General features: G+C 42.9%; 1 long non-coding RNA gene across 1 annotated transcript in view; it reads right to left on the bottom strand.

Moving 5' to 3' along the window:
• The window catches only part of LOC130357045 (uncharacterized), a 34,781-nt gene that overhangs the window by 20,345 nt on the left and 2,214 nt on the right, over window positions 1–12,222 (bottom strand). The gene's annotated exons all lie outside the window — the stretch shown is intronic.

Genomic DNA, 12,222 nt, shown 5'->3' with positions numbered 1-12,222 from the left:
CATAAGGAGAACATATGGTGGCAGAATGAGACAGCCTGGAGGTGGCATCAGCAGCATCAGGAGTCCTGAAAGTGACCAGGTGACAGAATGGGGCGGTGGGTGGCAATACCAGTACCCGGTGACGAAGGTGGGTGAAAAAAGGAGAACTTGGTATCAGATGTGTAGCATCTGGCGGTTGGCAGGATCAGAATAGTAGCTGAGGCAGGTAGGCAGAAGAAAATGGTCTCTTTTGTAAAAGTGTTAGTATGCAAAAGTAAGTATTGAGGATATGCATTACTTAAAACTAAATTTTTAATAATATTCTTAGGATAAAATATATGTACCCAATTATTATTATTTTTTTTTTATTTAACAAAAGGAAAGGTGTGCAAAAAACACCATGTGTCACCTACACCACCAAGTATTGATGTGATGCAAAGACCTCTAAAAGGTGGAAGGGAACAACGTATGGTCCATTGTAATCGGTGGGGGTAAAAACTTCCCCTGTAAGGCCCTACTCTTGCACTATTAATTCCCTTCTTGGCAAGCGTTACTTGCCCTGAAAAGGGTGACCCCACACAGGAAACTCTCCCTATTTCCACCTAAAATCCCTGGAAAACGGCAGTGTGTGAACGTTGAAATAGGAAGAGGTTCCTGTGTGCGGCTGTCCTTTTTAGGGCGAGTAACACTTGCCAAGAAGGGAATTAATAGTGCTAGAGTAGGGCCTTGCAGGTGAAGTTTTTACCCCCACCGGTTACAATGGACCTTATGTGTTAACGTGTAGCCGGCTGTGGGCACACACTCTACCCAACTCCCCGCACAGACCGCAATGCACTTTGCATGATGTGATGCGATAGCGCTTGGTCCGCCGATTCTCACCTGCCCCGCTGTCTTCCTGCTTCGTCTGTCCTCCCTGGTGTCCAGCGCGTGAAAATCCACCTCCCAGGGGGCGCACACGTGTCGGTTCTCAGAGATTTTAAGGGCCAGTGCACCACTGATTGGTGTTTACTTGGAACTGGTCTTATTTAACCCCACACTTCCTCCTGTTCCCTGCCGGATCTTTATGCTCACTAGCCTAAGAGAAAGTGTTCCCGATTGTGTATTGTCTTACTGTTTACCCATAGTCTCACTGCTCTTACAGTAAAGAACCCCCATGTGTGCTGGTGTAGAAACCTTCTTTCCTCAAGATGTAGAGGATGCCCCCTTGATATGGATACAGTCCTGGCTATAAAAAGATTATGGGAGTGATCTCTGTACTGCCCCCTGATATATTTGTACATAGTTATGAGGTCTCCCCTAAGCCTTCTTTATTCTAAACTAAATAACACCAATTCTGGTAATCTTTCTGGGTACTGTAGTCCTCCCATTCCCCATAGAAAAAGACAAAAAGAGAGGGACCGCGCCTCGTGTATTACCCAAGACAATGGGGTGGGAATGAAGGAGTGGCTGGATTGCACCAGCTTTGCGGATGGCCGCTCACCTTACTGAAGTAAAACTGCGCTTATCACCCCTGAATCGAGGTATAGTGGTAGTAGTTAAGATGGAGGTGAACTGCAAAGCCTGAATGGTCACAGGGATGGAGAGTCCAGTCCTGTTAAGTGTAGTGGATAAGAGAAAAAATTGACCCATGCATCAGGCGCTGTTCGGATTTCCAATATAAATAAGATCCATATCCAAATGTAGCATTAAAGTACCATGAGGTACTATGTTCATTTAGCACACCAATGACGCGTTTCGGAGGTGGCACCCTCCTTCCTCAGATTGGCAGGAAGGAGGGTGCCACCTGAGGAAGGAGGGTGCCACCTCCGAAATGGGTCATTAGTGTGCTAAATAAACATAGTACCTCATACTATCATGCTACATTTGGATCTGGATCTTATTTATATTGGGAATCCGAACAGTGCCTGATGCATGGGTCAATTTTTTCCCTTATCCACTTTCTTGTACATTGGTGCCCAGTACTGTACACAGCATTCCATGTGTGGTCTAGTGATTTGTACAGCGGTAGAATTATTTCCTTGTTGTGGGCATCTATGCCCCTATTGATGCACGCCATGATTTTTTTGCCTTAGCAGCAGCTGCCTGACACTGGTCACTACAGCTAAATTTACTGTTAACTAAGACTCCTAAGTCGTTTTCTACGTCAGTCATCCCAAGTGTGCTCCCATTTAATACATAATCCCAGCCTGTATTTTACTTCCCCATGTGCATAACCTTACATTTATCAGTGTAGAACCTCATTTGCCACTTCCCAGTCCAAACCTCCAGCCTATCCAGATCCATTTGTAACAGTGCACTGTCCTCTATAGTGTTTACCGCTATACAGAGTTTACTATCATCTGCAAAGATTGCTACTTTACTATTCAACCCCTCTATTAGGTCATTAATAAATATATTAAATAGAACAGGCCCAATACTGACCCCTGTGGTACCCCACTAGTAACAGTCACCCAATCAGAATAAGTAACGTTTATAACCACCCTCTGTTTCCCATCACTGAGCCAGTTACTTACCTACTTACACACATTCTCCCCAAGCCCCATCCTTCTCATTTTATGCACCAACCTTTTATGTGGCACTGTATCAAATGCTTTGGAAAAATCCAGATATGCGACATCCAGATGTTGCCCCTGGTCCAGTCTGAAGCTCACCTCCTCATATAAGCTGATCAGGTTAGTTTGACAGGACGGATCCCTCTTAAATCCATGCTGATATTGAGTCATACATTTATTTTTATCAAGATACTCCAAAAAAGCATTCCTTAGGAAACCCTCAAACAATTAATAAATATATCGGGGGAAGTACAGAGATCTCTCCCATGATCTATTTATACCCAAGAATGCATCTATAATAAGGGGGCCTCCTCTATGTCTTGAGAAAAGAAGGTTTCTACAGCAGCACAAATGGGGGTTCTTAACTGTAAAAGCAGTGAGACTGTGGAATTCTCTCCCTGAGGAGGTGATCATGGTTAACTCTGTAAGAGCGTTCAAAAGGGGTCTGGATGCATTTTTGGAGAATAATAAATTGTTGGTTATGTATCCTAGATTTATAGGGACAGAATGTTGATCCAGGGATTTATTCTGGAGTCGGGAAGGAATTTTTACCTCTCGTCTGAGTTTTTTTTTTCCTTCCTCTGGATAAACTCAGTAGGGATATAGGTTGAACTTGATGGACTCTGGTCTTTTTTCAACGTTATGAACTATGTAACTACTATGTAATTTACGTACAACGGAGGTTAAACTATCAGGTCTATAATTCCCGGGGTCACCTTTTGACCCCCTTTTAAATATTGGCACTACATTTGCCATGCACCAGTCCTGGGGAACAGTATCTGTCACTATAGAGTCCCTGAATATTAAAAATAGGGGTCTGTCTATTACATTACTAAATTCCTTTAGAACACGGGGGTGAATGCCATCTGGACCTGGCGATTTGTCTATTTAGATTTTTTGTAGGTGGCACTGTACTTCTTCCTGGGTTAGACAAGTATATAAAGAGACGTGGTTGTTATTTAACGGGGTCCACGTCTTCCCCAATGAATAATTTAATCATCCAGCATAATAGCAAATATATAGGGCAAATACTATGTGCCAGGGATGTGCATATATAAAACTTAGCTTTTAATTTATCAAAAATACTAAAAAAAAAGATATAGTGGTGTTTGGTGATGTATAAATGATATTTGTTAGATCACTAGTATCATTGATCTACACTGGCCTCTGCAGGGCCCAGCCAGTCCAGTGCAACCAATCACCCTAGGCGGCACATGCACACCACAAGGTGATAATAGTTTTAAACAACAACGCGTTTCTACCTGCTGGTACTGAGCAGGTGTCCTCAGGAGGTATAGAAAGTGATCAAGTAAATAATTTGCTAGAGGATTGTTGTATCCCTACTAGCTCCACAATTACAGCTAAAAGAAAATTCTAGCTCATTGATCAGACCGCTATCATGATAGACAATAATACCACATAAGTTGACATGGGTGCCTGTAAAAAAGAATATTTCTTCTATCCCTACAGTATTTGCTCATTCGGAGCTTATACATCTTAAAAACCTGTGGGGAGAAATAATACAGGCTTTCCCTAGTAGTCACACGTGGTATACAGTTGCGGTCTGGGGCAATCTGCCTCCGTGATCTCCACCTGCAAAAAAAATGAGGGTATCGATGTTGAACATATTCCCTATGGAGAGATAGACCAGTACTGTGTTCTAACAGACTGTATGCAATTCACGGTTAGTTGTAAGCAGAGTGCTTAGACGCGTCCCCGCTCTCCGCTGGGTGCCGGAAGTGTCCGGACACTCTCACCTGATGCGGTGAGATGTGGCGTCTGTCGTCACTTCCGCCGGCAGAGCTGCTTTAATCAGCGCGGCGCGCACCGCCCTCTGTGACGCAACCAGATGGGCGTGCGTATCCATTGTAAACAAATACACGCCGCGCTGACACCAATGAAAGCAGATGCCGGGAGTGACAGTTAAATTAACAAGTGATGTTAGTAAATCCCATTCGGCGGATCCCAACATTGGTAAATCACTATATTAGATCAGGTATGCTGCATAGTAGGTACTTGAATCAATAGATTAAGGGCAAGTTGATAAATAATGGCTCACTATTTGTACATGTGAGTGCTAAAGAGCTCATTATATTCTGATGAGATGTGTCAAAGAATAATGTTTGATTATGTTATTAGATAAGATACTGGGGATCAGCCAGATCACGCACCAAAACTGTATTTGTAATTATTTTATTCAGAGTGTAATTATTTATACACGCGACATGGGGGGGATGGAGAGCCCTATGAGGATGTTGACAGTGGTTAATGGGGCCCTAGGGAACCTATCCTTTCCCTATTACACCCTATAGAATTGACCCTAGGCCTAGGCGGGGGGGCCGCCCTAAAAAGGGCGGTCCCGCACAGGAACCTCCTACTCTGTATCTATAATATCCTCTCTAGGGGGAGGAGGTGAGTATATTACTCCTGTCCGACCTACTAAAGTCATCCCTAACTGCCTAGTGGTCACCTCAATCGGAGCACCCATGTCGCATTATAAGAAACAAGCAAATTGTAGTTGTTCATTTAACCCCCATGGTGAGATGGAATTCAAATTGTAGATCCATCTACACTCTTTTTGTAAGCGCAACCTATCAAGGTTGCCCTTTCTTTCTGAAGGGATTATTCTCTCAATGCCCACAAATTTAATATCACCAACTGCTCCTCCGTGTACTGTGTTGACATGGACTGCTACTGGTGTATCACGTGAGTGCCGTATGTCACCTATATGCTCCAATACTCGTTTTTTTAAAGGACGGATGGTTTTACCAACATAAAGCATAGGGCATGTGCATATAGCTACATAGATCACAGACACGGTGGAGAAGTTGATGAACTGTTTGATCCCGTGGGTAGATGTAGGGACCATCGCTGTCTTACAGATATGTTGACAAGCGCGACAATGGCCACACTGAAAACAACCTTGTGGTGGTTTCTGTTTGTTTAGCCACGTCTGACCCTGTAAATTCAGATTGTCTAGATGGCTATGTACCAGTAAATCACCCAGGCTTTTTCCTCTTCTGTAGGTGATCTCTGGCTTTATTCCCACTATTTCGTGCAAGTCAGGGTCCATTTTCAGAATTTCCCAATGATGGTTGATGATATCCCGTATTGGTGTTGCTAATTTATCATATGTGGCAATAATTCTGGCTGGTTGCATTGTAGTTTCTGTAGATGGTTTGGGGCTAAGAAGCTCGGTGCGTGATCTGGCAGATGCCTCTCTATATGCCTGAGTGAGGATGTATTGGGGATAACCCCTCTCCCGAAAACGTGCCGTCATGTCTCGGGCCTCTCTCTTATAGTCTTTTGTCCTCGAACAATTCCTCCTGAGGCGTAAGAACTGCCCCTTCGGGATCCCCCTTTTGAGGGGGCCCGGGTGGCAGCTCTCCCACCTCAGGAGCCTGTTCGTAGATGTTAATTTCCGATGTATAGTACTTTGTAAAGCGTGGTCAGAATCAATGAAAATTTTTATATCTAAAAAGGCTAATTCTTTGGTCTGAGTTTCATACGTAAACAAGAGCCCTATATCATTATTGTTAATAGATTGTACCAATTGGCTAAATTCTTCAGAGGTCACATTCCACAGTACGAACACATCATCAATAAATCTAAGCCAAATCATGGCTGATTCACTGAAGTGTTCCTGTTCGTCGTGGAACAGGGTGGTCGCTTCCCACCAGCCCAGGGTGAGGTTTGCATAGCTGGGGGCACAAGGGCTCCCCATGGCAGTCCCCCTGAGCTGGTGATGGAAGCGACCTTGGAACAGAAAGTAATTTCTGGTTAGTGTAAACTGTAATAATTGTAATACCAATTGGTTGTGTTCCTGGAACTGCGATCCACGTGCACTCAAAAAATACTCCACGGCTCGCAAACCCATTGTATGGTGTATGGACGAGTACAACGCCTCGACGTCAATGCTTGCCAGCATAGTAGAGTTATTTACTGTTATTCCCTCAATCCTTTTTAGGAGGTCCATCGTATCCCTAAGGTATGAGGGAAGACTGAAGACAAATTGTCTTAAAATTCTGTCTATAGGCCTAGGGTCAATTCTATAGGGTGTAATAGGGAAAGGATAGGTTCCCTAGGGCCCCATTAACCTCTGTCAACATCCTCATAGGGCTCTCCATCCCCCCATGTCACGTGTATAAATAATTACACTCTGAATAAAATAATTACAAATACAGTTTTGGTGCGTGATCTGGCTGATCCCCAGTATCTTATCTAATAACATAATCAAACATTATTCTTTGACACATCTCATCAGAATATAATGAGCTCTTTAGCACTCACATGTACAAATAGTGAGCCATTATTTATCAACTTGCCCTTAATCTATTGATTCAAGTCCCTACTATGCAGCATACCTGATCTAATATAGTGATTTACCAATGTTGGGATCCGCCGAATGGGATTTACTAACATCACTTGTTAATTTAACTGTCACTCCCGGCATCTGCTTTCATTGGTGTCAGCGCGGCGTGTATTTGTTTACAATGGTTACGCACGCCCATCTGGTTGCGTCACAGAGGGCGGTGCGCGCCGCGCTGATTGAAGCAGCTCTGCCGGCGGAAGTGACGACAGACGCCACATCTCACCGCATCAGGTGAGAGTGTCCGGACACTTCCGGCACCCAGCGGAGAGCGGGGATGCGTCTAAGCACTCTGCTTACAACTAACCGTGAGTTGCATACAGTCTGTTAGAACACAGTACTGGTCTATCTCTCCATAGGGAATATGTTCAACATCGATACCCTCATTTTTTTTGCAGGTGGAGATCACGGAGGCAGATTGCCCCAGACCGCAACTGTATACCACGTGTGACTACTAGGGAAAGCCTGTATTATTTATCCCCACAGGTTTTTAAGATGTATAAGCTCCGAATGAGCAAATACTGTAGGGATAGAAGAAATATTCTTTTTTACAGGCACCCATGTCAACTTATGTGGTATTATTGTCTATCATGAAAGCGGTCTGATCAATGAGCTAGAATTTTCTTTTAGCTGCAATTGTGGAGCTAGTAGGGATACAACAATCCTCTAGCAAATTATTCACTTGATCACTTTCTATACCTCCTGAGGACACCTGCTCAGTACCAGCAGGTAGAAACGCGTTGTGGTTTAAAACTATTATCACCTTGTGGTGTGCATGTGCCGCCTAGGGTGATTGGTTGCACTGGACTGGCTGGGCCCTGCAGAGGCCAGTGTAGACCAATGATACTAGTGATCTAACAAATATCATTTATACATCACCAAACACCACTATATCTTTTTTTAGTATTTTTGATAAATTAAAAGCTAAGTTTTATATATGCACATCCCTGGCACATAGTATTTGCCCTATATATTTGGGTTAGACAAGTAACCTATACTGGGGAGTTTACCTTATCTCGCTATATTTCCCCTGGCATTTCATTTTCCCCAGTGAGTACAGTGGAGAAGAATTTGTTTAATATATTTGCTTTTTCCTGATCCCCGTCTATAATTTCTTCCTCGTAATTTTTTAACCCCTTAAGGACTCAGGCTTTTTCCATTTTTGCACTTTCGTTTTTTCCTCCTTACCTTTTAAAAATCATAACCCTTTCAATTTTCCACCTAAAAATCCATATTATGGCTTATTTTTTTGCGTCGCCAATTCTACTTTGCAGTGACGTTAGTCATTTTACCCAAAAATGCACGGAGAAACGGAAAAAAAAATCATTGTGCGACAAAATCGAAGAAAAAACATCATTTTGTAACTTTTGGGGGCTTCCGTTTCTACGCAGTGCATATTTCGGTAAAAATTACACCTTATCATTATTCTGTAGGTCCATACGGTTAAAATGATACCCTAATTATATAGGTTTGATATTGTCACACTTCTGGAAAAAAATCATAACTACATGCAGGAAAATGTATACGTTTAAAAATGTCATCTTCTGACCCCTATAACTTTTTTTATTTTTCCACTTACAGGGTGGTATGAGGACTCATTTTTTGCACCTTGATCTGAAGTTTTTATCGGTATGATTTTTGTTTTGATCGGACTTTTTGATCGCTTTTTATTAATTTTTTAATGGTATAAAAAGTGACCAAAAATGCGTTTTTTTTTACTTTGGAATTTTTTTGCGCGTACGCCATTGACCATGCGGTTTAATTAATTAGATATTTTTATAGTTCGGACATTTACGCACGCGGCAATACCACATATGTTTATTTTTTTTTTTTTTTACACTGTTTTATTTTTTTTATGGGAAAAGGGGGGGTGATAGGGACCTATAACACTGCACACACTGATCTTTTACACAGATAACAGGTGTGTATTAACACGCCTGTGATCAGTGTTATCGGCGCTTGACTGCTCTTGCCTGGATCTCAGGCACGGAGCAGTCATTCGCCGATCGGACATCGAGGAGGCAGGTAAGGGCCCTCCCGGTGTCCTGTCAGCTGTTCGGGACGCCACGATTTCACCGCGGTGGTCCCGAACAGCCCGACTGAACAGCCGGGTCACTTTCACTTTCACTTTAGAAGCGGCGGTCAGCTTTGACCGTCGCTTCTAAAGGGTTAATACCGTACATCGCCGCGATCGGCGATGTGTGGTATTAGCCGCGGGTCCCGGCCGTTGATGAGCTCCGGGACCGACGCGATATGATGCGGGATCGCGGCGCGTTCCCGCTTCATATCGCGGGAGCCGGCGCAGGACGTAAATATACGTCCTGCGTCGTTAAAGGGTTAAAGGGCCTACACTTTCATTTTTGACCTATTGCTACTTATATTGTTAAAGAACATTTTAAGGTTAGTTTTAATTAGTTAGTTTTAATTAATTAATTTTAATTAATCTTTGTCTTTATTTTTGTGGCATTTATCAGTTTGTTTTTTTTTCAGATTTTATATTTTTCTCTATAGCTTTTTAATTCTTCTTCACTGCAATCCTGTTTTAGTAGATTAAATGCTTTATTTTTTGTAATTTATTGCCCCCTTAACATTTTTATTCATCCATATTTGTTTTCTTTTATTCCTGACCCTTTTATTCCCATAAGGTATATACCTCTTACAGTGAGAATTTAAAATATTCTTAAAAGTCTCCCATTTAGTTTCAGTATTCTTGTATATGTTGACGCAAGGTCATGGTGCCAACATTGGGACCCTGGCCACACTTTATCTTCTGCCGACACATCTTGCATGTGGTCAGGTTAAAGGGGTATTCCAGGCAAAACCTTTTTTTTTATATATCAACTGGCTCCGGAAAGTTAAACAGATTTGTAAATTACTTCTATTAAAAAATCTTAATCCTTCCAATAGTTATTAGCTTCTGAAGTTTTCTGTCTAAATGCTCAATGATGATGTCACGTCCCGGGAGCTGTGCATGTTGGGAGAATATCCCCATAGGAACTGCACAGCTCCCGGGACGTCAGTCATCAGAGAGCAGTTAGACAGAAAACAACAAATCAACTTCAGAAGCTAATAACTATTGGAAGGATTAAGATTTTTTAACAGAAGTAATTTACAAATATGTTTAACTTTCCGGAGCCAGTTGATATATTAAAATAAAGTTTTGGGCTGGAATACCCCTTTAACCTCTTCAGGACATAGGGCGTATGGATACGCCCTGCATTCCGAGTCCTTAACATCCTCTAGATGCTTGATGAAAAACTGCCACACCGCTGAGTAGCTGATTTTCCCACCAACAGTCTGCGCTGATTGACTGCTATTGCCACCCACTCCAGGAACCCCTGTTCCACTAGGTTGCCGGTAGGTTGCCGTGAAGCAGGTGGTCTACCCCGGGCATGTTTGGCTCCAGACTTTCCACTTCTTCCACCAATGCTGAATCCCAACCATGCTACCACCTTGCTGGCTCAGCTGCTGCCTCACTGACAACCTGCAACTCTCTTCTCCCTTCTGCGCCGGGCTCCCAAGTGCAATCGGCTTCATCATCATCGAGTTGTGTCTGCACATCACTGATGTCCTTCTTAGGTTAATCAACAGTGTCTGCTTCAGGAGCCTGAACGCTTGCTGCATCACCACCTCCCACGCCACTCTCCTAATCACTACTTGCCAGCCTAGGGGAGTAAGCGGCGGATGTCTCCTCCACTTCTTGGCTGGGCAGTAGCTGCTTACTGTCCTCTAGTAGATCGTCCTCACTAAATAGTGGAGCTGAACCCACAGCATACGATACTTCTGTGGGGGAGGCAACAGCATAGGAAAGAGGCAATGGGAGGATATTGACTGCTCCCGGGCCATGCCAACTGAGCGTTGTGTCTGAGGAACTCCCCGACTGTTGACTGGGGGTGTTAGATGTCACTTGTGATTAAGTGGATGACCGAGTTAACCAAGCGATGACGGCAGATGGGTTGCTGGTCGAGACACGACTGCTAGCTGATACCGGGAGCTCAGGCCTCTCGCTGCAACTCCTGCTGCCACTCATTCCTAGTCTGCTGCAACCACTAAGTGATGAATTTAGGCCTCTGCAGTCCTCTGTGCCCATCCTGGCACTACTCTGCCTGACATACTTATACACCAGCTGAGTATATGTTACACTTATAAGAGGAGGACAATGTGCTTCACTGCCCTTAAAACTGTATTAGACTACAAAAACAAGTGTAAAGCTTTGGCTGGCCTTTCACAGTAACTAGGCCGGAATTAATTTAACAGGGAAATATATAAAGGAAATATATATGTTACATTTATGAGAGGAGGACAATGCGCTTCACTGCCCTTAAAACTGTATTAGACTACAGAAACAAGTGTGTAGCTTTGGCTGGCCTTTCACAGTAACTAGGCCCAAATTAATTTAACAGGGAAATATATAAAGGAAATATATATATTACATTTATGAGAGGAGGACAATACGCTTCACTGCCCTTAAAACTGTATTAGACTACAGAAACAAGTGTGTAGCTTTGGCTGGCCTTTCACAGTAACTAGGCCCAAATTAATTTAACAGGAAAATATATAAAGGAAATATATATGTTACATTTATGAGAGGAGGACAATACGCTTCACTGCCCTTAAAACTGTATTAGACTACAGAAACAAGTGTGTAGCTTTGGCTGGCCTTTCACAGTAACTAGGCCCAAATTAGGCCCAAATTAGGTGTACGTACCGTTTAAACTTATGAGAGGAGGACTATGCGCTCCACCACAAACTGTATAAGGCTACAGAAACAAGTGGGTATCTTTGGCTGGCCTCTTACAGTAACTAGGCCAAAATCAGTTTTTCAGGGGAAAAAAAACTTACGCCACGTGGGTTTACCTACAGTTTACACTTATGAGAGCTGGACAATACGCTAAGCTTAAAACTGTATAAGGCTGCAGAAACAAGGGTGTAGCTTTGGCTGGCCTTTCACAGTAATTAGCCCCAAATTAGTTTTTCAGGGAAAAAAACTTACACAATGTAGGTGTACCTACAGTTTAAACTTATGAGAGGAGGACTATTCACTCCACTACAAACTGTATAAGGCTACAGAAACAAGTGGGTAGCTTTGGCTGACCTTTCACAGTAACTAGGACAAAATTAGTTTTCCAGGAGAAAAAAAATAACATACACCCCGTAGGTGTATGTACTATTTACAGCTATGAGAGCTGGACAATACGCTCCGCTTAAAACTGTGTAAGGCTATAGAAACAAGGATGTAGCTTTGGCTGGCCTTTCACAGAAACTAGGTCAAAATTAGTTTTTCAGGAAAAAAACAAAAATTTACACACCTATGTATGTATA

This window comes from Hyla sarda, chromosome 2 (assembly GCF_029499605.1).
Source record: "Hyla sarda isolate aHylSar1 chromosome 2, aHylSar1.hap1, whole genome shotgun sequence".
NCBI classification, from domain to species: Eukaryota; Metazoa; Chordata; class Amphibia; order Anura; family Hylidae; genus Hyla; species Hyla sarda.
This window is presented reverse-complemented; position numbering and strand designations above follow the sequence as displayed.